Raw genomic sequence first — 24,248 nt, forward strand, 5'->3', positions numbered from 1 at the left:
GGTTGGGAAGTAAAAGTTGGCCAGGGACCTTTGTACCTCCTGCTCCAGTGGTATCCCGTGATTTTACATGTCCACTGGATAGGATGGACAGGATCTTAGATTTATACCTCATCCAAAGTGCAGTTGGAATGTGACATTGGAAAGTGGGCAATGCCTCAAACACAACATTGATGAAATACTTGATTGAGCTTTTGCACATGAATATGCAGGAAAAGAAGGGACATGGATCGTATGCAGGCAGAAGTGACTAGATTAATTTGACATCATATTAAGCACAGACATTGTGGGCCAAATGGCCTGTTCCTGTGCTGGATTGTTGTCTGCCCTATGTCTAACATTGGCTGGCGTGAACAGATAGCAGATGTTTGGAAAATAGGAGACGGCACAGCCTTGATGATCAGTTTACTTTTTGAATTAGGGGATTAAGATTGATTGCCAAAAGACAATCATATCAAATCCTTGAACGTAATCGCTACTTTGCTGCATTATGGATAATAGATAAAAGCTGTCAGTCCAACAGAAACCCGTTTCCTATAAAATAAATAAGAAAACATCCTCGATATTATCAAAATAGTCTCCAAATACACACGTTCCCAGTTAGCCGAGGGAATCAATGATGACAAACTCTACATTTGGTCTTTAATGTTACTTAGTAGTTCCTCTGAGAGGCGTAGAAATAAGGAACTGCAGATGCTAGTTCATCAGGAAAAGACACAAACTGCTGGAGTAACTCATCCCTAAAGTTACAGTCAGAAAGCATCCCTGGCGAACATGGATAGATGACCCAGAGGGTTGTGGATCTGTGGAATTCTCTGCCTCAGAGGGCAATGGAGGCCAATTCTCTGGATGCTTTCAAGGGAGAGTTATAATAATAATAATAAATAATAAATCTTTATTTTCATTGCACAAGAGGTACAACGAGATTTGGAATGCAACTTCCATCCGATGTAATAACTTAATTAGCTAAAAATTTAGACACCCACTTTAGATAGGGCTCCTAAAGATAGCGGAGTCAGGGGATATGGGGAGAAGGCAGGAACAGGGGTACTGATTGTGGATGATCAGCCATGATCACAGTGAATGGCGGTGCTGGCTCGAAGGGCCGAATGGCCGACTCCTGCACCTATTGTCTATTGCGAAGTTTCGGATTGGAACCCTTCTTCAGACTGAGTGTAGTCGGAGACAGTGGGACTAGTAACTTCAGATAGCCCTTGCTTTCTCTCTCCTAACACTACCTTCCCAGTTCCCCCATTCTGTCTCCGACTACATTCTATCTTTGTCCAGCCCCCACCCCCGACATCAGTCTGAAGAAGGTTCTCGACCTGAAACATCACCCATTCCTTCTCTCCATAGATGCTGCCTGTCCCACTGAGTTACTCCAGCATTTTGTGTCTACCTGGGAAATAAAGGGATTGGATTATGTGCAGGCAGACGAGATTAGTTTAACGGCATCATGTTGGGCCCAGGCATATTGGATGGATGGACCCGTTCCTGTGCTGTACTCTAGTGTGTTCTATCGATGTTTACAGCATAGAAAGGGAAGTCATCTCTAGATTATCAGGTCTGATCACAGGGTGGCATGGTGGCACAGCGGTAGAGTTGCCGCCTTAGAGTGTTTACAGCACCAGAGACCCGGGTTCGATCCCGGCTACGGGCGCTGCCTATACGGAGTTGGTAAATGCAAAAAATAGTCCCGTGGGAGTAGGATAGTGTTAGTGTGCGGGGATCGCTGGTCGGTGACGGCTCGATGGGCCGTAGGGCCTGTTTCCGCGCGGTATCTCTAAACCACGCATGGAAACAGGTCCTTCGGACCAACTCAGCCACACTGACCAGGATGCCCCATCTATGCTAGTCCCATTTGTCCACATTTGGCCCATATCCCTCCAAACCCGTCCTATCCATGTACCTGTCCAAGTGTTGTTCCAGTAACAGCCTCAACCATCTCCTCCGAGTGAAAAATATGCCGCTAAGATTCCTATTAAATCTCGCCCCTCTAAACTAGGTCCTTTGGTTCAGCAATGCAAGTATATTTAGTTTAGAGATACAGTGCGGAAACAGGCCCTTCGGCCCACCGAGTCCGTGGTGACCAGCGATCCCTGCACACACTAGGGACAACTTGCAATGTTACCCAAGCCAATCAACCTACAACCCTGCACATCTTTGGAGTGTGGGAGGAAACCAGAGCACCCAGAGAAAACCCACATGGTCATAAGCAAGGCAGTACAATCTCCATACAGTCAGCATGTTGTCAGGATCGAAACCGAATCTCTGGTGCTGTAAGGCAGCAACTCTACCGCTGTGCCACCATGCAGCCCAGTTTGTACACAGTGCATTCAGAAAGTATTCAGACCCCTTCACTTTTTCCACATTTTGTTAAGTTTCAGCCTTATTCCAAAAAGGATATTTATTTTAATTATTTTTTTTAAATCATCAATCTACAAACAATACCCCATAATAAAAAAACAAAACAAAAACAGGTGTTTAGAAATGTTTGCAAAGTAATTAAAAAGAAAAATATTCAGACCCTTTACTCAGTACATTGTTGAGGCACCTATGGTAGCGATTACACTCAAGTCTCCTTGGGTATGACACTACAAGCTTGGCACACCTGTATTTGGGTAATTTCTCCCTTTCTTCTCTACTGATCCTCTCGAGATCTGTCAGGTTGGATGGGGAGCGTCGATGCACAGCTATTTTCAGGTCCCCCCAGAGATGTTCGTTAGGGTTCAAGTCCAGGCTCTGGCTGGGCCACTCAAGGACATTCACAGACAATTCAGGCCAAAGAGTTCAATCTTGGTTTCGTCAGACCAGAGAATCTTGTTTCTCATGGTATGAGAGTCCTTTAGGGGCCTTTTGGCAAACTCCAAGCGGGCTGTCATGTGCCTTTTACTGACATGCGGCATCCGTCTGGCCACTCTACCATAAAGGCTTGATAGGTGGAGCGCTGCAGATATAGTTGTCCTTCTGGAAGGATCTCCCATCTCCACAGAGGAACTCTGGAGCTCTGTCAGAGTGACCATCGGGTTCTTGGTCACCTCCCTGACCAAGGCCCTTCTCCCCCGATTGTTCAGTTTGGCCGGGCAGCCAGCTCTATGAAGAGTGGTTCCAAAGTTCTTCCATTTAAGAATGACAGAGGCTACTGTGATCTTCGGGACCTGCAATGCTGCAGAAATGGTTTTATACCCTTCCCCATATCTGTGTCTCGACACAATCCTGTCTCGGAATTCCTTCATCTTCATGGCTTGGTTTTTGCTCTGACATGAACTGTCAACTGAGGGACATTATATAGACAGGTATGTGCCTTTCCAAATCATGTCCAATCAATTTAATTTACCCCTGGTGGACTCCAATCAAGTTGTAGAAACATCTCAAGGATAATCAATGGAAACAGGATGAACCTGAGCTCAATTTTGAGTATCATAGCAAAGGGTCTGAATACTTATGTAAATGTGATATTTCAGTTAATTCTTTTTAATTACTTTGCAAACATTTCTAAACACCTGTTTTCGCTTCTTCATTTTGGGGTATTGTGTGTAGATTGATGATAAAAAAAAAATGTGATCCATTTTAAAATAAGGCTGTAACGTAACAAAATGTAGAAAGAGTGAAGGAGTCTGAATACTTTCTGAATGCACTGTATACCTATATTTCTGCATCAAATATTCATGCTTTCTGTCTCAGCCAGCCCATTTTTCAAAGGTTGTCTTGTTCCACAACTTGCAATAGCGAATTCACTCTTCCTGAGAACGGTCCATAGCACCCCTCAGTGATATCTGGTTGGGATTATGAGAGCAAGATGCAAGGCCATAAATCATGGCCAGCAGACACCAGCGCTGCACGGGCATGTTGCACCAAGATGGTGACACTGATGGATGCTTGTATTGATTCCACAATCTCCTTCTGTTCGCCGAGTCAACAACTTGCACTTTCAATCAGCAGAAAGACTCGGGGAGTTTCACAGGATTATAATCGGACTAAAAAAATCGACACCATGACAGCTGAGCAGAAACCTGGCCAAGGAGATAAGCCTTACACCATGTCCTAACAGGCGATGGGGGACGGGGGGGGGCGGTGAGTACTTGGTGAAGTATAAGCAGAAAGCCAGACCTTCGGATCTAGATTGCTGGAGATATTTTGCCTGTAAAAAACATAACGTTACTGCCGACCGAATGTCTTCATTATCTGTTTATATTTGGTTCAATGGTGTTTTATCAACACGAGTTGTCACGACACAGTGCAATTATTTTTGCGTAAAGCACGCATGCACGAGTCGCCATATTTTGCCACCATTTACAAAAGTTGCAAAGTAACGGCCCACGCGCTCGATGTGGTGGGGCTGCTCCTGATCAAGGCGAGCCCCAGGCTGCAGTTGGGCCTCCTCCGTCGCCCTCGACTGGCTCGGCCCACCGCCCCACGTCCCTCTCCTTGCCCACCACGGGGGCTCCTCCTGCAGCCGAGCTTGCTGGCGCTGGAGACATTGCCCCGCTCCCTCTCCTAACCGCCCACTCCTCTCCTCGTGGTCACCAGTGGCTCCCGCATCCTCTGCTCCCCGGCCTTCGTGGCTGAGCTCGGCGGCTTCCGAGCTTCCCCCCCCCCCACCCCCGCACAGGCCACGGCACACCGGTACTACATACAGTGAATTTTTTTTTGCGCAAGGTTCAGTAAAGTATTGTTATACCCAAATATACTCCCCGGTTAGCACAAAGTCCACTGAAACTATCCATGCAAGAGTCGGCAGGTTTTGACGCCATTTTGACAGTCCGATCCAGTCCGTGTGCTCGGTCCCCCGGTGCGGTGCCTGATCCAGGCGAGCTCCAGGCTGCTGCAGGGCCTCCAGCCATCGCCTCCATCTGAATCGTCCAGGGGTGCCAACCGCAGCCCACCTTGAGGGCGGGCACGGTGAGACCACGGTTCAGTCTCTCACCGGCCCCCTGCTCTCGCCCCCGCCATAACCGGCCCCCTCCGTCTTCCTTTCTGGTTCTCGTAAGTTGTAGGAGAGGAATGGGGCCAATCGGACCATCCAGTCCACTCAATCATGGCTGATCCATCTCAACCCCATTCTCCTGCCTTCTCCCCATAACCCCTGACACCCAGTGGCCAGGCTGGGTGGCTCCCCCTATAGGCCAGTCCTTCCCCTGGTCTTTTGCGTTTAGTCATTGGCTTTTGTTTGAATATCAGGCACTCAAGTGGCCAAACGGCATTTCGTTAGGACCTCAAGGGGTCCAAATGACAATTAAATTGAATCTTGATCTTGATCTTGAAGTCACATTGACATTTGGGCAGGGATTTTGTTGTATGCTGGAATGAAGGCTTCTGAAAGAAAAATATGTTCTAAACCAGAATTGGCTTCCAGTCTCAACTATTGCAGATAGACACCAAAAATGACCAAACATCACTGATAGAGATGTGTAGGTGTGTAGGAACGAACTGCAGATTCTGGTTTACACAGGCGGTAGCCACAAAAAGCTGAAGTAACTCAGTGGGGCAGGCAGCATCTCAGGAGAAAAGGAATAGGTGAATTAGAGTCTCGACCCGAAACGTCACCTATTCCTTCTCTCCAGAGATGCTGCCTGGCCCGCTGAGTTACTCCAGCATTCTGTGTCTACCATTAACAGAGAGAATGATTGCAAGAACTTACCTTGTTGTGGTACTTTGGATTAGTCTGCTTTAATTAAAACAAAATCGACGTTTATTGAAAAGTTGCCTACTTACAAAATGTCCTGACAACACAATATATTCACAAATTGGCTTTGAGAGAGTCGCACACAAGTCCAGTTCCACCATACGCAATTGACCAAATGTACCTGCAGGGCACATCTGGAATAATTAATAATGCCTTGCCAATATTCTTCCAATTTCAAAATTAAATACTGCACTTGAGTGCGACATCTAATTACATGCAGCGCTGCATATCTGAGAACTCTACCCTGTACTCTGCATCTTTCCCTGCACTCTACCTATTGTATTGGAGATTGCCTTGATCTTAATGTATAATATTATCCAATTTGACAATAGCATGCAAAACAAAGCTTTTCACTGTTCCCCGGTACACGTGACAATAATATACTGAGGAGGAGGCTGCTCACCGTCGGGGTTCGGCGTCGGCGTTCCACCAGCCCGGCGTGAGGGCCTGAACATCGGGCCACCCGGGGCGGCGACTGCGGGTGCTCGGAAGGCCCCGACCATGGATGAACACGGAGGGGAGGCTGGCTGGACTATGGTGCCATCCTCACCTTGGTGCCATTTATGTTATGTTGTGTCGTGGACTTTCTGTGTTTGTGCTTTTTTTAAAAATTCAATTTCAATTTTATTTTTAATATGTTTTATTATTTATTTATTATTTATTTATTTTTTGTGATTTTTTTTTTATGATACTGCCTGTAAGGGAAATTAATTTTGTTGTCTCAAATTGAGACAATGACAATAAATTTGAATACAATACAATACAATACAATACACTTACACTTCTACATCGGTGAGACCAAGCGGAGGCTGGGCGATCGTTTCGCCGAACACCTCCGCTCGGTCCGCATTAACCAACCTGACCTCCCGGTGGCTCAGCACTTCAACTCCCCCACCCATTCCGTATCCGACCTCTCTGTCCTGGGTCTCCTCCTTGGCCAGAGCGAGCAGCACCAGAAATTGGAGGAACAGCACCTCATATTGGGTAGTCTGCATCCCGGGGGCATGAACATTGAATTCTCCCAATTTTGTTAGCCCTTGCTGTCTCCTCCCCTTCCTCAGCCCTCGGGCTGACTCCTCCCATCCCTCAGCCTTCGGGTTCCTCCTCCTCCTTTTTCCTTTCTCGTCCCCGCCCCACCCCAACCCCCCATCAGTCTGAAGAAGGGTTTCGGCCCGAAACGTTGCCTATTTCCTTCGCTCCATAGATGCTGCTGCACCCGCTGAGTTTCTCCAGCATTTTTGTGTACCTTTGATTTTCCAGCATCTGCAGTCCCTTCTTAAACACCTCAATTCAAGGTGTGTTGTTGCTTCAATATGGGCTTCTTCCTTGGAGCGCAGGCGGTTGTGAGGTGATCTTATAAAGGTATATAAAATCATGATGGGAATACAGAGGGTGAATGCACAGTCTTTCTCCCAGGGCAGAGGAATCACAAACACTGGACATAGGTTCAGGGTGAGAGGCGCAAGATTTAAGTGGCGGAGGGGCTACTTTTTCACAAAGAGGGTTGTGTGTATATGTGACGAACTGCCAGATTTGATGGGTTGTTTGCTGAGGGCGGTACGGTGGTGCAGCGGGTAGATCAGCTGCTTCCCAGTTCCAGAGACCTGGATTCGATATTGACCTGGGTGCAGTCTGTGTGGACCTTGTACATTCTCCCTGTGACCGCTGGGGTTTTCTCCAGGGGCTCCGGCTTCCTCCACATGCCAAAGACATGTGGGTCTGTTGGTAAATTGCTCATTGGGATTTGGGAGTGGATGAGAAAGTGGGATAGCATGGAACTAGTGTGGAAGGGTAATCGATGATTGGCATTTAGCCAAAAGGCCTGTTTCTATGCTGTATCTCTAAACTAAACTAAACTATTATCTCAATGGTGGCCGACTAGGAAAAGGGGAGATGCAGCGAGACCTGGGTGTCATGGCACACCAGTCATTGAAGGTAGGCATGCAGGTGCAGCAGGCAGTGAAGAAAGCGAATGGTATGTTAGCTTTCATAGCAAAAGGATTTGAGTATAGGAGCAGGGAGGTTCTACTGCAGTTGTACAGGGTCTTGGTGAGACCACACCTGGAGTATTGCGTACAGTTTTGGTCTCCAAATCTGAGGAAGGACATTATTGCCATAGAGGGAGTGCAGAGAAGGTTCACCAGACTGATTCCTGGGATGTCAGGACTGTCTTATGAAGAAAGACTGGATAGACTTGGTTTATACTCTCTAGAATTTAGGAGATTGAGAGGGGATCTTATAGAAAGTTACAACATTCTTAAGGGGTTGGACAGGCTAGATGCAGGAAGATTGCTCCCGATGTTGGGCAAGTCCAGGACAAGGGGTCACAGCTTAAGGATAAGGGGGAAATCCTTTAAAACCAAGATGAGAAGAACTTTTTTCACACAGAGAGTGGTGAATCTCTGGAACTCTCTGTGGCAGAGGGTAGTCGAGGCCAGTTCATTGGCTATATTTAAGAGGGAGTTAGATGTGGCCCTTGTGGCTAAGGGGATCAGAGGGTATGGAGAGAAGGCAGGTACGGGATACTGAGTTGGATGATCAGCCATGATCATATTGAATGGCGGTGCAGGCTCAAAGGGCCGAATGGCCTACTCCTGCACCTAATTATTATGTTTTCTAACTAAACTAAACTAAACTAGACTAGACTAGACTAGACTAGACTAGACTAAACTAAAATAAACTAAACTAAACTATGGTCAGTGAACCTATCAAAGGACATCAAAAGTTATGGGGAGAAGGCAAGAGAATTGGTTTGAGAAGGAAGAATAGATTGATTGATTGAATGAATGACGGAATGGACTCGATGGGCTGAATTGCCTAATTCTGCTCCTAATGATCTTATGATCAATTTTGTCATAAACAATTATCAAATCATGTAAATAAGTAACAAATTGGGCAAATTGTACAGATGACTGAACAGAAGCATTGATGAGTTAAACAGCTTGCATCCCTCTCTGATGTCGATGTTCAATTTCTGGTGAAAGACTGTCAAATGCAAACACAAACTCTGCTTCTGTCTCGTGCAGGAAGGAACTGCAGATGTTGGTTTAAACCGAAGCTGGAGTAGCACAGCGGGTCAGACAACATCTCTGGAGAAAAGGAAGAGACATAGACAATAGGTGCAGGAGTAGGCCATTCGGCCCTTCAAGCCAGCAACGCCATTCGATGTGATCATGGCTGATCATCCCCAATCAGTACCCCGTTCCTGCCTTCTCCCCATATCCCCTGACTCCACTATCTTTAAGAGCCCTATCTACCTCTCTCTTGAAAGCATCCAGAGAACCGGCCTCCACCACCCTCTGAGGCAGAGAATTCCACAGACTCACAACTCTCTGTGAGAAAAAGTGTTTCCTCGTCACCGTTCTAAATGGCTTACTCCTTATTCTTAAACTGTGGCCCCTGGTTCTGGACTCCCCCAACATCGGGAACATGTTTCCTGCCTCTAGCGTGTCCAAACCCTTAACAATCTTATATGTTTCAATGAGATTCCCTCTCATCCTTCTAAAGGTGGTGTTTTGGGTTCAGACCAAGGACGACTGGCCGACCAGCTGAGTCACTCCAGGTTTTTGTGTCTATCTTCGGTTTCTGACTCCGCAGGTGCTGCCTGACCTGCTGGGTGTCCCCAGCATTTAGTGTCAAAATTCCTCCTCTTTTTATCTACTTGAAAGCCTGATTATCAGATGGAATTTAGTCCAATAAATTAGTAACTCCAAGCTTCTTGTTGTTTTTGAATTTTAATTTGCAGTCAAAGGATGCCAACTTGGTTGGAGACTTTCTCAGTCTTAAATGATTAAAAATATTAAGATGATTAAATTGGAGCAGGTATTTAGTTTAGTTTAGTTTACAGCGCGGAAACAGTCCCTTCGGTCCACTGAGTCCACACCGACCAGCGATCCCTGCGTATTAACATTACCCTACACACACTAAGGACAATTTACATATATACCAAGCCAATGAACCTGCAAACCCGTGCGCTCTTGTTTGGAGTGTGGGAGGAGACCCACGTGGTCACGGGGAGAACGTACAAATGTTGCACAGACAGCTCCCGTAGTCAGGATCGAACCTGGGTCTCTGGCGCTGTAAGGCACCGAAACGTCGCCTATTCCTTCGCTCCATAGATGCTGCCTCACCCGCTGGGTTTCTCCAGCATTTTTGTCTCCCTGGGGAACATGGACAGGTGATGTTTAGGGTGGAGAGCCTTCTTCAGACTGATTGTAATAGGGGGCGGGAGAAAGCTGGAAGAGAGATGGGGCGGAGACAGAACCTGACAAGTGATGGGTGGATACAGGTGTTAGGTGGAGTAAGTGACAAAGGCTAGAGTTGGGAAGGTGCCACAGCTTCTGTTCCTGTGTACTTGATCAGAATGAAATGAAGACATTTCATTATCGAACTTTAATTTGGCTGCATTTGGAGTATTGTGTGTAGTTCTGCCCCCCACCCCTGCAGCCAATACAGGAAGGGTGTGGAGGCTTTAGAAATGGCGCAGAGGAGGTTTGTCAGAATAATGCCCAGATTAAAGCCCCTGTCCCACTTACGTGTCCTTGACACGCTAATGACACGACCTCGTGGTCGCGTCGAGCCGCGACTGTCCCGCGCGACTTCATGCGGCTGCACAGCCGTCTGGAGCGCGTGACGTCATTTGAAGATGGACACAAAATGCTGGAGTAACTCAGCAGGACCGGCAGCATCTCTGGAGAGAGGCAATGGGTGATGTTTCGTGTCGAGACTCTTCTTTAGTCTGAAAGAAGGGCCTTGACCCGAAACGTCACCCGTTGCTTCTCTCCAGAGATGCTGCCGTTCCCGCTGAGTTACTCCTGCATTTTGTGTCCATCGTCAATTTTCTTGGCCCCGCTCTGGGAGTAGAAGTGGGGGCGGATCCGGACCGCAACGGCCGTGAGCCCCAGGCCGCGTTTGACGATCATTTGCCTGCTTCTGCTGGTGTTGGAGGTGAGACGTTGCATCGCGCCAGTGTCTTGGGCCTGTCCCACTTTGGCCGTCAGTTACGCGACAGGCCGTTGGGGTGCGAAGATTTCATTCACTACAAAAATTTCGGAGCCCCGCGCGATGTTTGCGCACAACGACATGCCCCTCCGCACTTCTCAGTGGGACCGGCCCCACGTGGCCTAACGATGCCTGTGCGCCACAAAGCGAAAAGGAGGCCGCGTAATTTGCGTGCCAAGGACACATAAGTGGGACAGGCCCTTAAGGAGTGTTAGCTACATAACGAGGTTGACAGACTTGGATTGATCTCTCTGGAGCACCGGGAGGTTGCAGGGAGACCAGACAGATGATTATAAAATGACGAGAAGCATCGATAGGGAGAGACGGAGAGAACTAGGATGGAAATAGCAACTTCCAGAGGACATAGCTTTAAGGTGAGAGGGGCAAAGTTTAAAGGAGATGTGTGGGGCAAGTGTTTTTACACCAAGGGTGGTGGTGGCCTGCAACGCACTGCTAGGCGGGGTGGTGGAAACAGATACAAAAGTTTCAGTGACTACACGAATTGCGGATAAGCAGGGAATGGAGGCATATCATGGTTAGGACAGGTTTGGAGGGAGACAAACACAGACAGGTGGGACTAGTGTAGCTGAGGCATGTTGGCCGGCATGGGCAAGTAGGGCCGAAGGGCCTGTTTCCATGCTGTGTGACTCTGTGACGTTATGACTCTATGATAAGGGTCATGAGAGTTGGTCTTGGCATCACATCCGGCACAGACATTGTGGGCCAAAGGGCCAGCTCTCCTGTGTCGCACTGTTCTAGGTGTGAAATACAGAAAGCTGTTTGACATATTTTCTTTTAGGTGAGATTCAATTCAATTCAATCACCTCGGAGGGCTACTTATGTGACTTACTTAAGGCTGAACAAACCGTAACCTTATCACGATGTTTCTAGTTATGTAAATTTACACAAATTAATTAACAAGCTCGTTTCTGTTCAGCAAGACAGTAATGTTTTCCTCATTTACGATGAAAGGAATTATGAATTCCGGTTCTGTGTGTTTGCCAGCATCATTTACCTCAATTAATGTTTAGTCTTTATCAGTCGTACAGACTCATTAGTCACGTTCATCCACATCCAAGTGGCATCTCAACGTTGATTTTAAAACAGTCACTTCTTTCCAGGTTAAATTAAGCATTAATCACTAAAACAAAACAAGTTTGTGCACCATGCTAAAATATTAACATACGATGAGCATTTGACATTGCAACTGGGCCTGTGACTACTGGAGTTTAGAAGGATGAGAGGACGCCTTATTGAAACTTACCGCATAGCGAAAGGCCTAGATAGAGTGGATGTGGAGAGGATGTTTCCACTAGTGGGAGAGTCTAGCACCCAGAGGCCAAAGCCTCAGAATAAAAGGATGTACCTTTTAAAAAGGACATGAGGAGGAATTTATTTCGTCAGAGGGTGGTGAATCTGTGGAATTCATTGCCACAGATGGTTGTGGAGGCCAAGCCAATGGAATCTCTGCCTCGGAGGGCGGTGGAGGCCGGTTCTCTGGATGCTTTCAAGAGAGAGCTAGATAGGGCTCTTTAAGATAGCGGAGTCAGGGGATATGGGGAGAAGGCAGGAACGTGGTTCTGTTTGGGGATGATCAGCCATGATCACATTGAATGGCGGTGCTGGCTCGAAGGGCCGAATGGCCCACTCCTGCACCTATTGTCTATTGTCTAGACTCGGTGGGTCAAAAGGTCTGTTTCACATTCCGTATCTCTAAAGTGTAGCCTAATGATGAGTGTGAATGGGTGGTTGATGGCCAGTATGGTACCGATGGGTTGAAGGGTCTGTTTTCATGCTGTATCACTGTAGAACCACCTGTACCACCAGCAGGTGAAGTGGGTGGGGTGTTCCAGCTTTGAATCTTACAGCAGCTTGGCTTGTCTGCGGCTGTGTGCAACTGGAATCTCATTCCAATGGATATTGGGAGAAGGTGGCACACGTGCCAAGTATGTGCCACAGGCTGTGTGGATTTGGAACTGAGCCCAAGTCATTCAAGCCAGCACATATGCATAAAATGATATCATGATGAATAATTGATTAAAATGCAACTGGCTTACACTTTTAAAGATCAAAGTAATCATATGCAATTTATTCTATCTAATCTTGTCTTGTATCTGGACCTTGAGTCTGTAAAAGTAAGCACGTATATTCTTAACCTAAACATTCTCCGATGAAGCTGCAGGAAAGCACATCTTCAGTCATTTCCAATCTCACGTCTACCAAGCACCATTCAGCAGTCACAATGGCATTTGCCTTCTATTTGAAAACGCACACCTCCAGATTCAGGGACAGTTTCTTCCCAGCTGCTATCAGGCAACTGAACCAACCCTTGCAGCCCCTCTCTCCCCGTCCCATCCTCAGCCCTAGTTGTGTACTAGTTTTACTGTTGTCCTGGTGGGTTTCATTGTCTGTAACCTGTTTTCATCTAACCCACAGCTAACAATGGGGGAGGTGCAGCGAGACCTGGGTGTCCTTGTACACCAGTCACTGAAAGTTGGCTGACAGGTATAGCAGGCAGTGAAGAAAGCTAACGGAATGTTGGCCTTCATAGCAAGAGGGTTTCAGAATAGGAGTAAAGAGGTTCTTCTGCAGTTGTTTCGGGCACTGGTGAGACCACATCTGGAGTATTGTGTACAGTTTTGGTCTCCTAATTTGAGGAATGACATCCTTGTGATTGAGGCAGTGCAGCCTTGGTTCACGAGATTGATCCCTGGGATGGCGGGACTGTCATATGAGGAAAGATTGAAAAGACTAGGCTTGTATTCACTGGAGTTCAGAAGGATGAGGGGGAATCTTGTAGAAACATATGAAATTATAAAAGGACTGAACAAGCTAGATGCAGGAAAATGGTTCCCAATGTTGGGTGAGTCCAGAACCAGGGGCCACAGTCTTAGAATAAAGGGGAGGTCATTTAAGACTGAGGTGAGAAAAAACTTTTTCACCAAGAGAGTTGTGAATTTGTGGAATTCCCTGCCACAGAGGGCAGTGGAGGCCAAGTCACTGGATGGATTTAAGAGAGAGTTAGATATAGCTCTAGGGGCTAGTGGAATCAAGGGATATGGGGAGAAGTCAGGCACGGGTTATTGATAGGGGACGATCAGCCGTGATCACAATGAGTGGCGGTGCTAGCTCGAAGGGCCGAATGGCCTGCACCTATTGTCTATGTTTCTATGTTTCTAATGTACCATTTCCTTCATCATCGTCACCTTTTTGCAAACCTTTTATTCATTTGTTCTATATCCCTCGACATCACCGTCTGTATCTCTCGTTTCCCTCTCCCCCGACTCTCAGTCTGAAGAAGGGTCCCGAAACATCACCTCTTCCTTTTCTCCAGAGATGCTGCCTGTCCCGCTGACTTACTCCGGCTTTTTGTGTCGAAAATCAAACCAAGTCTGACCAACTTCTCTCTCGAGCCAATACCCCCGTAATCCCAGCAGCATCCTGCTGACTGGTTAGCACGCAACAAAAAGCATTTCACCGCGCCTGTTCACACGTGGCAATAAACTAAACTAGACTATATTTTCAGAAATGCATGAAATATCAAAAGCCAGCTAGCGGAGTACGCTCTGGGCATTCGATGAGTACTCACCAATGCGTGAAACCCTGAGCCTGTGGGTACAGATATCAGCCAATTCCTTGTGGGAATATGAGGCAAAATAACTATGAGGTCAGTGCAGCATGATTTAAGGTTCAAGACTTACATTGTTGCAGATTGGCAACCAGACTGGCCGTGAATTATGTGAAGACTCTCAACTCAAGGGGAACTACACAATAGTAACATTAACAGTGAATTGGCTTAGTTTCATTTCATTTAGAGATACAGCGAAGAGACAGGCCCTTCGGCCCACCGAGTCCGTGCCGACCAGCGATCCCCGCACATTAACGCTATCCCACACACTCTGGGGACTATTTACACTTATACCAAGCCAATTAACCTACAAACATAGAAACATAGAAATTAGGTGCAGGAGTAGGCCATTCGGCCCTTCGAGCCTGCACCGCCATTCAATATGATCATGGCTGATCATCCAACTCAGTATCCCGTACCTGCCTTCTCTCCATACCCTCTGATCCCCTTAGCCACAAGGGCCACATCTAACTCCCTCTTAAATATAGCCAATGAACAGGCCTCAACTACCCTCTGCGGCAGAGAGTTCCAGAGATTCACCACTCTCTGTGTGAAAAAAAAAACCTGTACGTCTTTGGAGTGTGGGAGGAAACTGAAGATCCCGGAGGAAACCCACGCTGGTCACGGGGAGAACGTGCAAACTCCGCACAGACAGCATCAGAAGTCAGGGATGAACCCGAGTCTCCGGTGCTGTGAGGCAGCAACTCTACCGCTGCGCCACCGTGCCCCGCCATGGCGATGCGGGCAGAGTGAAGAGAAAGGGCCCCAACCTCGTGGAGACCAATAACTCGAGGAAAACAAGACACAAGACCTTGCTGGGCATTATCTTGCTCCAAACGTTATTCCCTTCATCACCGTGAACAGCTCGATTATAATCATGTATACTCTTTCCGCTGACTGGTTAGCACGCAACAAATAGCTTTTCACTGTACCTCGGTACAGGTGACAATAAGTTAAACTAAAACTAAGGGGTGACTTATCAGGTGAGGCAGCAACTCTGGAGAACACGGATAGGTGATGATTTGGGTTCTACGGATATAAAATACATTTTGGTTTGAGACTGGTCTGAAGAAGGGTCTCGATCAGAAGCCATCTATTCCTTTTCTCCAGAGATGCTTCGGGCTTTTTGTGTCTATCTTCAGTGTAAACCAGCATCTGCAGTTCCTTCCTACCCAAAGAGGAAGGAATACCCAAAGAGGAAGAAAGAGGAGGAAGGAAAGAAGAGAGTGGTGAATCTCTGGAACTCTCTGCCACAGAGGGTAGTTGAGGCCAGTTCATTGGCTATATTTAAGAGGGAGTTAGATGTGGCCCTTGTGGCTAAAGGGATCAGGGGGTATGGAGAGAAGGCAGGTATGAGATACTGGTTGGATGATCAGCCATGATCATATTGAATGGCGGTGCAGGCTCGAAGGGCCGAATGGCCTACTCCTGCACCTAATTTCTATGTTTCTATGTTTCTATGAATAAGGTGTAAGAGGATAGGGAGGGGAGAAATGGGTGCAAATTCAAGTTGGGGCACAGGGTAGAGTGGGAGGGGGTAGAGACAGGATTCATGTAAATTGGTTCTCAATGGTCAGTGCAGTTTTACGGCCCCATAGCAGAAGCGTCCACGTCGATGCTGACCACGGGTGCTGTCTGTGCGGAGTTTGCACGTTCTCCCCGTGACCTGCGTGGGTTTTTCTCCGGGATCTCCAGTTTCCTCCTACACTCCAAAGACGTACATGTTTGTAGGTTAATTGGCTTGGTATAAATGTACATTGTCCCTAGTGGGTGTAGATTAAGTATTCATGTGCGGGGATCGCTGGTGCGGACTAGGTGGGCCGAAGGGCCTGTTTCCGCGCTGTATCTCTAAACTCTGAATCAGAGCCAATAATATTCAGTCAGATGAGAGCTTGCATAAACACAGGTCCCAGATGCATTTACTTCTTTCATCTTGATTATTAATGCGCGGTATGTTTGGAATATAAATGAACCTACATGATATTCAGACTCCTGTTACGTTGCTGCAAGTCACTGCACTGTTTGCTGCAGGGGTCATTTCATGCAGGATGGAGATATTTGCACACATTACCAAAGTCAAAAGGCTCTTTGATCCTGGCAAGTCCTTGACCCAGCCCCAGATATAAAGTAATCGAGTTAATATTCATTCATGTTCACTTGCTCCAAGGAGCACATTTAACAGCATGAGCATTTTGTATCCCAGTTGTGAGGTTCATTTGCACTGACGTCAAGTTCAGGGCAACTATAAAGATCAAAGTAATTCTGCACAATTTCATCCTGAGTGGCGCAGCGGTAGAGTTGCTGCCTCACAGCGCCAGAGACGAGGGTTCAACCCCGACTACAGGTGCTGACTGGGTGGAGTTTGTACGTTCTCCCCGCGATTACGTGGATTCTCTATGGAAGCTCCAGTTTCCTCCCACATCCCAAAGATGCACAGGTTTGTAGGCTAATTGGCTTCTGTAAATTGGCCCTTAGTGTGTGGGATCGAATCAATGTTTGGGGTGGTCGCTGGACTCGGTGGGCCGAAGGGCCTGTTTCCACGCTGTATCTCTAAATTAAACAATGTTATCTCACCCCCGACACATAAACTAGGGACAATTTACAGAGTCCAATTAACCTGCACTTCTCCGGAATGTGGGAAGAACACAGAGCACCCAGAGAAACCCATGTGGTCTCATGGAGAACGTGCAAACTCCACACAGACTGCAGCCGACGTCAAGATCGAACCCTGATCTTGAACTGTAAGGCAGCAGCTCTACCAGCTGCACCACTGTGGCAGGTGGGACTAGTGTAGCTGGGACATGTTGGCCGGCATGGGCAGGTTGGGCTGAAGGGCCTGTTTAAACACTATATGACTATAACTGTATGACTCCAGACATGCTGCATCTCCCGCTAAGTTAGAAACATACGCATAGAAACATAGAAAATAGGTGCAGGAGTAGGCCATTTGGCCCTTCGAGCCTGCACCGCCATTCAATATGATCATGGCTGATCATCCAACTCAGTATCCTGTACCTGCCTTCTCTCCATACCCCCTGATCCCTTTAGCCACAAGGGCCACATCTAACCCCCTCTTAAATATAGCCAATGAACTGGCCTCAACTACCTTCTGTGGCAGAGAAGTCCAGAGATTCACCACTCTCTGTGTGAAAAATGGTTTTCTCATCTCGGTCCTAAATGATTTCCCCTTTATCCTTAAACTGTGACCCCTTGTCCTGGACTTCCCCAACATCGGGAACAATCTTCCTGCATCTAGCCTGTCCAACCCCTTAAGAATTTTGTAAGTTTCTATAAGATTCCCCCTCAATCTTCTAAATTCTAGCGAGTACAAGCCGAGTCTATCCAGTCTTTCTTCCAGTTACTCCAGCATTTTGTGTCTATCGTCAATTCAGGCCAATCTTTTTATCGGGAATGACTCCAAACTTCCTATGAAGAGCTGAGACCGTGAAGATTAAACCTGTGATTTGGTTGCAGGAAGGAACTGAACACAAAAACAACCAATTGATCTGATTCTATTAATAAATGAATTGCAATGTTATGGTTGAATCTTAAATCCATCATTGCATTGAGCACTGCAGCAAACATACAGGATTAGTTGCTGGATTAATATGCCACACAGGGTTTTATTTCCCATTACTCCAATAGACATCCATCGAGTTCCTCAGATTTATGGATCTGGAAATCTAATCTAGTGTAAACTAGTTGAGCTAACTATCCTCAGATGGGAATGGCGAGACTTTTCATTACAAGGTTACAGCAAAATGGCAGATGGATAGGAAAGGTTTCAAGGGATATGGGCCAAACTGGGACAAGGTTAGATAGGCACGGTGGCACAGCGGTGGAGTTGATGCCTGACGGCGCTTTCAGCGCCAGAGACACGGGTTCAATCCTGACCACGGGTGCTGTCTGTACGGAGTTTGTCTATTCTCCCTGCGACCGTGTGGGGTTTCCCCCGAGATCTTTGTTTTCCTTCCACGCTCCAAAGACGCACAGGTTTGTAGGATTGGTGTGAATGTAAATTGTCCTTAGTGTGTGTAGGATAGTGCTAGTGTACGGGGATTGCTGGTCAGTGTGGACACGGTGGGCCAAAGGGCCTGTTTCCGCACAGTATCTCTAAACTAAACTAAAAAAACTAAGATTGGGCATCTTGGTGGGCATGGACAAGTAGGGCCGAAGGGCCTGCCTCTGTGCTGTATGTCTCTATGTCTAAGTGATAATATAAAGGGGCAGCAAAATAATAGGTATAATCAAGATTCCTTGATGAAGATGAGTGGCTGAGAAGACTATTCTCACAACCCTTCCGTCTGAAGCAAGTTAATTTCAGAAGCTGTCGAGATGTTCAAAGTGAGATGATTCCATTAGTTGCCATGCCGATGAATGTATCTTGCACTATTTCAATTATTAGTTCCCCATTTTTAACCTTGACGTGAGCTACTAATGGATTGAAACCCGCTTTGAAGTTCTCTGAAGGTCTTTGGGGCCTTTGTAGCTGTGTTGTGACTGTCCTTTCATTGTCCTTATCCCTTCGAATTTTAGCTGATTACAGTTTTAAAATTTCACCAATAAACTGGCATCTGAAACCATGATGAAATGAAAATGAAATGATGGATGCCTCAAATTAGACCGATGAAAACAACTCACATTATTCTCCTCTGCTCACCATCTGTTACGAAACATTTGGGCCCGACAGATGGGGAGCTGCGGAGATAAAAGTGAGTTGTTACCATGAGACTAGCGTACCTGGCATCAGGTGTTGGAACGAGATCTCAATGATCTCAACAAAATGTTGGGAATTCATTCCTGCGATGGTAAATTTGAGAGGCCCACAGTCTGTGACGCCAGCGGGTCACGCAACATCTCTGGAGGACAATGTTTCGGGTGGGGACCCTCCTTCAGATGTTTCGGGTCAGATGCCGGTCTACACAAAAGGACGCAAAGTGCTGGAGTATCTCAGTGGGTCCCCGTACACTAAAGGGCGTGTCCCGCTTGGCCGTCATTCGCGAGCCATTTACGCGACCTGCTCGAGTGTGGGTAGCGAGTGGGTTGCACGTGGGTAGCACGGGACGGGCACATGGATTGGTGTGTTGGAGTGCGGCGGAGTGGCGCGGTGGAGCGTGGACTTCGTCCTGCATGAAATCTACGCGCGCCAACGGCCTGTCGTGTATCTGACGGCCAAAGTGGGGACAGGCCCAAGACCCCGGCACGGCGCAACGTCTCACCTCTAACAGCAGCAGAAGCGGGCAAACGATCGCCGAGCTCGGCCTGGGGCTCACGGGCGTAGCGGACCCGGATCCACCCACACTCCTATGGGTGACGTTTCGGGTCGAGACCCTTCTTTCAGACTGAAGAAGTGTCTCGACCCGAAACATCATCCACTCCTTTTCTCCAGAGATACTGCCAGTCCCGCTGAGTTTAGTTACTCCTGCATTTTGTGTCCATCTTCAAATGACGTCACACGCGCTCCAGACGTCTGTGCGGACGCATGATGACGCGCGGGACCATCACGCGTCTGTCACCACCGGCCTGTTGCGTAAATGACGGCCAAGTGGGACAGCCCTTAACACTGTCTTACGACAATGGACAATTTACAAATTTACCAAAGTCAATTAACTGACGAACCTGCACCTCTTTGGAGTGTGGGAGGAACCCGGAGCACCCAGAAAAAACCCCACACGGGCACAGGGAGAACGTGCAAACTCCGTACAGACAGCACCCGTAGTCAGCATCAAACCTGGGGTCTCTGGCTGTTTAAGGCAGCAACTCTACCGCTGCGCCACTGTGCCGGTAAAGACATTTATAATATCATTATAAAAAAATGTTGCCGATCCAATAGATTAAATTTTGAACAAACGCTAATTTAGTAATCTAGATTATTTCATTGATTGAAATTACATTTTCCAGCTTACTTGCTGGAATTTAAACCTTTGGCTCGAGAGGAATGGTTCAGGTATTTGAGTTAGTCCTCCAGTAACATATCCATAATTCTTTACAGCTCAGAGATTTGCTAATTAATGTTTTGGGGGAATTCGATTATATGACTGGTTCTCTGAAAACTGTAATCAGCAGCTTATTACAAAAATACATCAAAGTGAATGTCCTATATATAAAATATTATATATTAATTATTACGTGGGGACCTATGATAGTTAAGATTTTTTCACCAATACAATGGGTGTGTATGGGGGTGCTCATGGAGTGGCAACAACTCTAGTGCCCACCTTTAGTCCTCACCTTGCCCCTAAATCCCACCTGTGGCTTCAGGAAGCCGTTAGAATAGAAACATAGAAACATAGATAGGTGCAGGAGTAGGCCATTCGGCCCTTCGAGCCTGCACCGCCATTCAATATGATCATGGCTGATCATCCAACTCAGTATCCCATACCTGCCTTCTCTCCATACCCCCTGATCCCTTTAGCTACAAGGGCCACATCTAACTTAGATATAGCCAATGAACTGTGGCCTCAACTACCTTCTGTGACAGAGATTTTCCAGAGATTCGCCACTCTCTGTGTGAAAAATGTTTTTCTCATCTCGGTCCTAAGAGATTTCCCCTTTATCCTTAAACTGTGACCCCTTGCCGCTTCTGCTGGTGGGCTAAACCAGGTGAGGGTAGCCATAAGGTCAGAAGTGCATTAGTGATAGAAGTAGAATTAGGCCATTCAGCCCACCGAGTCCACTCCGCCATTCAATCATGGCTGATCTATCTCTCCATTCTAACCCCATTCTCCTGCCTTCTCCCCATAACCTCTGACACTAATCAAGTAATGTCAATCTCTGCCGTAAAAATATCCACTGACTTGGCCTCCACAGCCTTCTTGTGGTAATGAATTCCACAGATTCACCACCCTCTGACTAAAGAAATTCCTCCTCATCTCCTTCCTAAAAGAATGTCTGTGGAATTCTCTGCCTCAGAGGGCGGTGGAGGCAGGTTCTCTGGATGCTTTCAAGAGAGAGCTAGAACATGTTGAAAAATGCTTCTGCGACCAAAAATTGGTCGTGTGTGTGTGTGTGTGTGTGTGTGTGTGTGTGTGTGTGTGTGTGTGTGTGTGTGTGTGTGTGTGTGTGTGTGTGTGCGTGTGTGTGTGTGTGTGTGTGTGTGTGTGTGTGTGTGTGAGAGTGTGTGTGTGTGTGTGTGTGTGTGTGTGTGTGTGTGTGTGTGTGTGTGTGTGTGTGTTGTGTGTGTGTGTGTGTGTGTGTGTGTGTGTGTGTGTGTGTGTGTGTGTGTGTGTGTGTGTGTGGTGTGTGTGTGTGTGTGTGTGTGTGTGTGTGTGTGTGTGTGTGTGTGAGAGAGCCTGTGTGTGTGTGTGTGTGTTCCAGTCGCGGTTTTTCAGGCGAGTTGAAGCAACAGTTGAAGCAACAGCCTCGAGCTTGAAGGTCGCAGGCAGTCCGCTGAAAAGTTGCCTGAGTGGGACAGGCCCTATACATGTACCTGTTCAAATGCTTAATCAAGGAAACAGGCCCTTTGGCCCCCCCGAATCTACGCTGACCAGCGCCCATCTGTGCACTAGGTCCTCTTGTCCACATTGGGGACAATTTACAGAAGCCAATTAATCTATAAACCTGCACCCCTTTGGAATGTGGAGGAAGCCGGAACACCTGGAGAAAACCCACGCAGGTCACAGGGAGAACGTACAAACTCCGTACAGGCAGCACCCGCAGTCAGGATGGAACCCGGGTCTCCGACACTGCGAGGCCATAACTCTACATGCGCCACTGTGCTGCTCTTTAATATTGTCTAATTTTAGTTTTGCTTATTTAAAATGCTGTTATAGTATCTGCCTCAACTACCTCCTCTGGCAGCGAGTTCTCTGTACCCACCACCCTCAGTGTGAAAAGGTGGCCCCTCGGATTTCTATTGAATTTTTCCCCTCTCATCATAAACCGACATCTGGTTCTTGGCTCCCCGACGCTGGGAAAAAACCTCTGCGGATTCAGGATGGAGAAGGGAGGCAGGGGAAATTACGGGAGGGGCCCCAGTGGAGAGAAAGATCTGTAGAAATGATTAAGGTGAGGAGGAAATGGGATTGAACGGAAACCAAACGACGAGAGAGAAAATATATAGAAAGTTGAGGCACAATTAATCCTGAAAAGTGATGCTCACTTTAATCTTTCAAGCAAAATGATTACGAAGGTAAAACGTGCCAGAAACACCAGGTACACAGAGTGGCTAAAGAACTTCACACTGTGATTAATTAGTGAAGAAGCCCTCAGCACCAAGGAGAGCAACACAGGACAGTCTGCAAACACAAAGGGGAATAAAGACCAGCAGAGGAAGCAGTGGCTGGAATCAATGCAATACCCCGAGACTGCAAACAGATGGAGGAGGGTTCGACAAGCAGTTCAAACATGTCCGAAAGAACAAAGAAAAGATTTATCTGTGGTTGAAAATAGACTTGGTGCCTGAGAGCAGATCAGGTCAACCAAATGATGCTGTCACAGTCTAGTTATTGCAGGGGCAAATGGCATGTTGCATTGACTTTGGCTACATCTGGTAGAGCTGCTGCCTCACAGTGCCAGAGACCACGGCTCGATCCTGACTTTGAGTGCTGTCTGTGTGGAGTTTGCATGTTCTCCCTGTGACTGCGTGGGTTTATTCCGGGCGCTCCCGTTTCCTCCCACGTTAATTTCATCAGGTTAGATATGGCTCTCAAAGATGGCGGAGTCAAGGGATATGGGGAGAGGGCAGGAACAGGGCGCTGATTGTGAATAATCAGCCATGATCACATTGAATGACGGTGCTGGCTCAAAGGGCCGAATGGCCTACCCCTGCACCTGTTGTCTATTGTCCATTAGACAGACATCTTCTCTGTCTTGGAGAAGTTGGCTGATTGACATCTTATAACCATATAACCATATAACAATTACAGCACGGAAACAGGCCATCTCGACCCTTCTAGTCCGTGCCAAACACATATTCTCCCCTAGTCCCATACACCTGCGTTCAGACCATAACCCTCCATTCCTTTCCCGTCCATATAACTATCCAATTTATTTTTAAATGATAAAAACGAACCTGCCTCCACCACCTTCACTGGAAGCTCATTCCACACAGCCACCACTCTCTGAGTAAAGAAGTTCCCCCTCATGTTACCCCTAAACTTCTGTCCCTTAATTCTCAAGTCATGTCCCCTTGTTTGAATCTTCCCTACTCTCAGTGGGAAAAGCTTATCCACGTCAACTCTGTCTATCCCTCTCATCATTTTAAAGACCTCTATCAAGTCCCCCCCTTAACCTTCTGCGCTCCAAAGAATAAAGCCCTAACTTGTTCAACCTTTCTCTATAACTTAGTTGCTGAAACCCAGGCAACATTCTAGTAAATCTCCTCTGTACTCTCTCTATTTTGTTGACAAATACGCAAGGGCGTATTCCCGCTCTTCCAACCCACCTCATTGGAGACATTGGAGATTTTTTTCTGGAACTGCAACGCTGCAATTCCGTGATCTATATTCTGTACTCTAGTATTCCTGCTTGCACTGACTCTATTCCTGTGCAGGAAGATCTGATTTGATTGAATAGCTCGCAAACAAAAGCTGTTCACTGTACCTCGGTACACCTGACAACAAGAAACCAATAGCAAGACCAACACAAAGCAGATAACTTCGGTGAAGCTGAGGTAAAGATAGCTGAGAAGCTGCATTAGAATAAATCGGATGATAGATATACTACCACTGCAAACCTGGGGAAGCAATTACATTTTTTTGGTATTAGAACATTCAGGGAGATTAATTATTTACAAAAATCGTGCACCATATTTCTGTTAACTGTCTTGATAAATGTGATTGGCATCACAAATGTGAAGCAAGATCTTGTGTTCCTCTGCTCCTGGGGAGAGAATCTCTGAACACTCGGGTCAAAACTAAATGGCGGCACGGTGGCGCAGCGGTAGAGTTGCTGCCTTGCAGCGCCAGGGACCCGGGTTTAATCCTGGCCACAGGT

General features: G+C 47.1%; 1 protein-coding gene across 1 annotated transcript in view; it reads right to left on the minus strand.

The window, feature by feature from the left end:
• Window positions 1–24,248, minus strand: part of si:ch211-26b3.4 (connector enhancer of kinase suppressor of ras 2) — a 370,819-nt gene that overhangs the window by 221,981 nt on the left and 124,590 nt on the right. The window lies entirely within an intron of this gene.

Source organism: Leucoraja erinacea, chromosome 12 (assembly GCF_028641065.1).
Source record: "Leucoraja erinacea ecotype New England chromosome 12, Leri_hhj_1, whole genome shotgun sequence".
NCBI classification, from domain to species: domain Eukaryota; kingdom Metazoa; phylum Chordata; class Chondrichthyes; order Rajiformes; family Rajidae; genus Leucoraja; species Leucoraja erinaceus.